The sequence below is a fragment of the Dromiciops gliroides genome, chromosome 1 (genome assembly GCF_019393635.1).
Source record: "Dromiciops gliroides isolate mDroGli1 chromosome 1, mDroGli1.pri, whole genome shotgun sequence".
In the NCBI taxonomy this organism is placed as follows: Eukaryota; Metazoa; Chordata; class Mammalia; order Microbiotheria; family Microbiotheriidae; genus Dromiciops; species Dromiciops gliroides.
The window spans coordinates 470,361,644-470,368,304 of NC_057861.1; positions in this window are offsets into that span (position 1 = coordinate 470,361,644).

Genomic DNA, 6,661 nt, shown 5'->3' on the forward strand with positions numbered 1-6,661 from the left:
AAAAATATCTGAAAATGCCTTTTCAAAGCTCAATTCATTTATATGTAAATTGATGAGAGATTTGGGTTGTTTTGTTTGGTTTTGTTTTTATACTTTTTAAAAAATGTGCTTTGGTTGTGTGATTTTACTAGTAGTTGGGGATGAAAGAACCTCCAAAGCAGATCAGCAACTTCTCTGCAATTTACAACCATAAAGAGTTCCCTAGAGCACTGACAAGTGATTTGCCCAAGGTCATACACCTTGTTTGTCAAATTTTGGACTGAAACTAGATCATCCTAACTCCCTTGTTGACCTGTTATTCATGAGGCTGTAACATTTTTCAGTCGACCCATGGTCTGAGAGACCAAAGTATGAATTTGGATTTCAATTTCTCAGACTATAACAACAACAACAATAACAACAAAATGCTGAAAGTAAATATTGTTTAATTTTCTTTAGTTAATTTACAAATCAAATAATTATAATTAAAATTATCAGAAGCTTGTATTTCATAATTCTGTGCTATTAAATCTCTCATAGTGAAAAATAATTGTATTATTAAATCATTTAAAGTCGTAGTTTTTAGACAATGTTCTTTATAATTTTTTTATAAAGTATTTGTCACAATCAACTTCCAAACTAAAATTGTTATTTCATTTTACACATGAGAAAATGACAATAGAGAATGGTAGGTAGCTGATTCATATTGAAAACCAACAGCTTGGCCTATTATCCTAGTGATAGCTACTTATCCAAAAGCCAACATACTAATTTACAGTAATGACAGTCTTAAAATATGGAAAATAATGGTAAGAGGAGAGAAGTAAATCTAAGTCATTGCTGGAGGGAGAAAAAAAGTGTCCAAAGTCACTGCTACACACACACAAATTGATCTCTTCAGGATATATGAGTAGAATTGAATAAGAACTATGAACACTTAAGTACTTAGAAAAAAGACAATTTAGGAGATTAGCAGGAGAGGTCTCTGACACCAGGATTAGGGCTGGACCAGAGTGCTTGGGGCAGCAGCACCAGTGGTGGGGCTTAGAGGTAACTATGACACTCATAGCAGCAGGTTCAAAACTTCTCATCCCAGAGACAATAATGGGAGCAGGTCTGGGGCTGCAGTAACATTATTGCCTATACATAGTTCTGACATGCAGTTCCAGGGTAGAGAGAAGCAGTTGTGGTTACTAATACGGCAGAAGGAGCCCTAGTCACAGTTCCAAGGCAGATAAGTGTGCTAATGATTCAGCTGCAGGGCAACAAACAAAATGGTCACAGTTCTAGGACCAAGAGGAGCGCTAGTACTTGTGGCTGCTTGGGGAAGTGGGGACCTGGTCCCAGTTGAAGGGACAACAGGAGAGCTTGCTCTTTAGGGAAAAGAGAACTAGGGACATTTCCTAGGTAAACACCAGAGTGAATATTAGGAGAGGAATAACATCACCACTCCACAGATCATATCACCTCAAAAGCACTAAAAACTTGCAGATCCAAAAACTAGATCTTAAAATAGCAGCACAAAAAAAAAAAAAAGCCCAAAGCTTGGAACAGTGCCTTCCCATCCTCAAGTGAACAGAGTCCAACTTTAACATGAAGTTCAAAGTCAAGAAAAAGACTGGGCAAATAAGTAAACAACAAACAAAGAACTTGGTTGTAAAAAAAAAAAAAACTACTATGGTGGCAGGAAAGTTCAAGACAGAAACACAGAAGAAGAAATCAATGTGGGAACAGCTACAAGAAAACCCTCAAAGAAAAATGCTAATTGGATACAAGCCAAATGAGCATTCTTGGAAGAGATTAACAAAGCAATAAGAGTAGTAGAGGAGGGATAGGAACTCAATATTTGACAAAAACTGCTGGGAAAAATGGAAGATAGTATGGCAGAAATCAGGCATGGACCAACATCTTACACCTTATACTAGAATAAGGTCAAAATGGGTACATGATTTAGACATAAAAGGTGATACCATAGGTAAATTAGGAGAGGAAGGAATAGTTTACATTTCAGATCTTTGGAAAAGAGAAAAGTTTATGACCAAACAAAAGACAGAGAATATTATGAAATGCAAAATGGATGATTTTGATTATATTAAATTAAAAAGGATTTGTACAAATAGAAGCAATGCATCCAAAATTAGAAGGGAGGCAGAAAGCTGGGAAACAATTTTTATGACCAGTATTTCTGATAAAGGTCTAACCTCTAAAATATATTGGGAACTAAATCAAATTTATAAGAATCCAAGTCATTCCCCAATTGAGAAATGGTCAATTGAACAGGCAATTTTCTGATGAATAAATCAAACTTATCTATTGCCATATGAAAAAAATGCTCTAAATCACTATTGATTAGAGAAATATAAATTAAAACAATTCTGAGGTACTACCTGACATCTATCAGATCAGCTAATATGACAAAAAAAGAAAATAATAAATGTTGGAGAAGTTGTGGGAAAATTGGAACACTAATGCATTGTTGGTGGAGCTGTGAACTGATCCAACCATTCTGGAGAGCAATTTGGAATTATGTCCAAAGGGCTATAAAGCTGTGCATACCCTTCAACCCAGCAATACCACTATTAGGTCTGTATCCCAAAGAGATCATAAGAAAGGGAAAAGGACCCCCATGTACAAAAATATTTATAGCTGCTCTTTTTGTGGTGGCAAGGAATTGGAAATTGAGGGGTTGCCCATCAGTTGGGGAATGGCTGAACAAGTTGTGGTATATGAATGTAATGGAATTCTATTGTACTGTAAGAAATGATGAGCAGGTGTATTTCAGAGAAACCTGGAAGGACTTGCATGAACTGATGAGGAATGAAATGAGCAGAACCAGAACATTGTAGACAGTATCATCAACATTATGTGTTGATCAACTGTGATAGACTTGATTCTTCTCAGCAATACAATGGTCCAAGATAGTTCCAAAGGACTCATGATGGAAAAGGCTCTCCAAATCCAGCAAAAAAAAAAAAAAGATCTGTGGAATATGGATGCAGATTGAACCATACTATTTCTTTTGTTGGTGGTGCTGTTGTTTTTCTTTTTTGAGGTTTTTCCTTTTTGCTCTGATTCTTCTCTTATAACACGTCTAATGCAGAAATATGTTTAATGTGATTGTACATATATAAACTATATCAGACTACCTGCTGTCTAGGGGAGGGGGGGAGGGAGGGGAAGGAGGCAAAAATTTGAAACTAGAAATCTTATAAAAACAAAAGTTGAAAACTAAAAAAAAAGAGTAGTAGAGGAAAAAATGGGGGGAATGTAAATAATGCAAGATAATTATGAAAAGAGAACTACTATCTTGGTAAAAGAGGCAAAAATACTGAAGAAAGTAACATCTCAAAAATAAAGAATTGGCCTAATGGTAAAAGAGGCATAAAAATTTGCTGCAGGAAAACATCCTTAAAAAGCAGAATAGGAGAAATGGAAAAAGAGATACAAAAATTCACTAAATAAAAGAACTCTAAAAAGCAAAATTGGCCAAATGGAGAAAGAAATACAAAAGATCAGTGAGAAAAATAATTCTTTAAAAATTACAATTGGGCAAATGGAAGTTAATGACTCCATGAGATATCAAGAAACAATTTTAAAAGGATTAAATAATAAAAAATACAGAAGTGTGAAGTTGTTTATTAGAAAAACAATTGACCTAGAAACTAGAAGTAGAGCTTATTTAAGAATCGTTGGGATCAGAGCAGCTAGGTGGCACAGTGGATAGAGCACCGGCCCTGGATTCAGGAATACCTGGGTTCAAATCCGGCCTCAGACACTTAACACGTACTAGCTGTGTGACCCTGGGCAAGTCACTTAACCCCAATTGCCTCACTAAAAAAAAATTTTAAATAAGAATTGTTGGGATGCCTGAAATCCATGATAAAATAAATGAATCTAGATATTATATTTTGAAGGATTATACATGGCCCTTATATCCTAGATGCATAGAGCAAAATAGAAATTGAAAGAATCCACTGATAATCTCCTGAAAGAGATCCCAAAAAGAAAATTCCCAGGAATATTATAGCCAAATTTCAGAGCTGCCAGGTCAAGGAGAAAATAGTGCAAAAAGCCAGAAAGAAATAATTCAAGTATCATGGAGTCACAGTAAGAATTACAAAAGATTTAGTAGCTTCCACCCTAAAGGAGCAGGAGGCTTTGAATATGATATTTGGGAAAGCATGGAACTAGGATTAAAACCAAGAATAACCTACCCAGAAAAACTGAATATAATTTTTCAGATTAAAAAAAGTACATTTAATGAAAAAGGGAATTTTCAAGCATTTCTAATGAAAAGACAAGAGCTGAATAGAAATTTTGGCATTCAAATGCAAGACTCAAGAGAAAAGTAAAAAGATAAACATGAAAGAAAAATCACAAGGCATTTAGTAAACTGTTTACATTCCTAAATGGAAAGATGATACATGTAACTCCTAAGAACAATATAATTACTAGACAAGTTAGAAAGAGTCTGAGTAGGCAGAGGGCCTTGGTATAAGTTAATTATGTGGGGATGATTTCCAAAAAAGTGAAGAAGAAAGATTTTATTTTATTTGTGTGAAGCGTTTTGTAATTGTGTTCATATAGTTCTTGGTTTTGTCTTGGCAGGTAGACTCCCAAGTATTTTATATTATCTACAGTTATCTTAAATGAGATTTCTCTTTCTATCTCTTGCTGCTGGACATGGTTCTAATATATAGAAATGCTGATGATTTATGTGGGTTTATTTTATATCCTGCAACTTTGTTAAAGTTGTTAATCATTTCAAGTAGTTTTTTAGTTGTTTCTTTAGGATTCTCTAAGTATACCATCATATCACCTGCAAAGAGTGATAATTTTGTTTCTTCCTGGCCTATTTTAATTTTTTTAGCCTTAGAAGACTCCAAAGACCTAGAAGACCTCCTGTGGCTTCTTCCAAGGACTTTTGTATCCTCTTTTGATAGAGACAGGTCATTATTATACAGCATCAAAGCTGATTGGGTCATTATACATCAAACTAATATAATTGATTAGCATCATTGAAATCTATTTTTTGGCAAGACTTGGAGGTGGTTATATTAAAATGAAGTCGGGGGATGACATGAGAGAATGTAAGAGCCCTTACTCAAAATCCTTTCATTTAGGTGTGGTTTAATCCCATCAATCCTTCAACAGTCTAGACAAAAGAATCTATCTCTATTCCATTTGTTCATTTGTGTTTGTCCCAGATGAGATTTGATGAAATCTCTCAAGGAGACTGGACTTTCTGGAGTGAGGGGAAGAAAGGACTGAGAAAGTGATTTCTGCGTCTCCCCCAAGAAATCATTTTTTTTTTGTATTTTTTTTCAAGCCATCCCCACCCCTTTCCCCAGTCATTTTGCAATCTCCTCACTTGGCACATAGCCTTCTTTGTCTGCAAAAGTATTTAAGATCAACTCCAAGAAATCAATTGTTAATAATTATTTTCTGACATAAAGATGATATATAGATACAAAGAAACACACACACACACACACACACAGAATTCAGTATAAAAACCTATCTTACTCAAAAGGAAAATAGGAGGGGAAGCCTATAAGAGAAAGAGAGTGGTGATTACAAAAAAATTAATTAAAAAAAAGTAGAGTAGATTAAAGGAAAGAGTGGTCAGGGGCAGCTACGTGGCACAGTGGATAGAGCACCAACCCTGGAGTCAGGAGGATCTAAGTTCAAATCCGGCCTCAGACACTTGACACTTACCAACTGTGTGACCTTGGGCAAGTCACTTAACCCCAATTGCCTCACTTTAAAAAAAAAAAAGACTTTTGAGGAGGGACAGGAAAGACAAATAGAGCAAATTGGGATGGAGGAAATATATAATTAGTAATCATAACTGTGAATGTGAATGGGATGAGCTCACCCATAAAATAAAGCAAATAGCAGTATGGATTACAAACTAGTATCTAACAATATGTTCTTTACAAGAAACATGCATGAAACAGAAAGACGCACACAGAGTTAAAGAGTTAAAGGGCTGGACTAGAATTTAACATGCTTCACATGAAGTTAAAAAGGCAGAGGTAACAATCATGATCTCAGATAAACCAAAAGCAAAAATTAAAACTAATTTTTAAAAGATGAATTAAAACTAAGTTGAAATTAATTAAAACAAATTTTAAAAAGCAAAAAGTAAAATGAATTAAAAGAGAATCAGGAAACCTACATTTTGCTAAACTATACAATAAACAAATTAATTATCAAAACTTTTACAGCATTTCTCTTATTTCTTAAATGTATAAGAACAAAATCAAATTAATAAAAATAAGAGCATTTCTCAAGTTTATAAAAACAAGAGAAATTGATAAATGATCAAAGGATATGAACAGACAGTATTCAGAAAAAGAAATCTAAACTATAGTCATGAAAAAACACTCTCACTAATAATTAGAGAAATGCAAATTAAAACCTCACATCTATCAGAAATGACAAATTTCTGGAGGGGATGAGGGAATTTATATATTTCTGAACTGTTGACAGAGTTGAGAACTGTTCCAAACATTTTGGAGAACAATTTGGAACACCTAGAGTGCTTTGGAACTTTGACTTAAGAATATCACTTCTTGGTCTGTACTACAAAGAGTTTTTTTTTTTTAAAGGAAAAGGACATGCATGTACAAAAATATTTATAGTAGCTTTATGTGGTAGCAAAGAATTGGAAATTGAA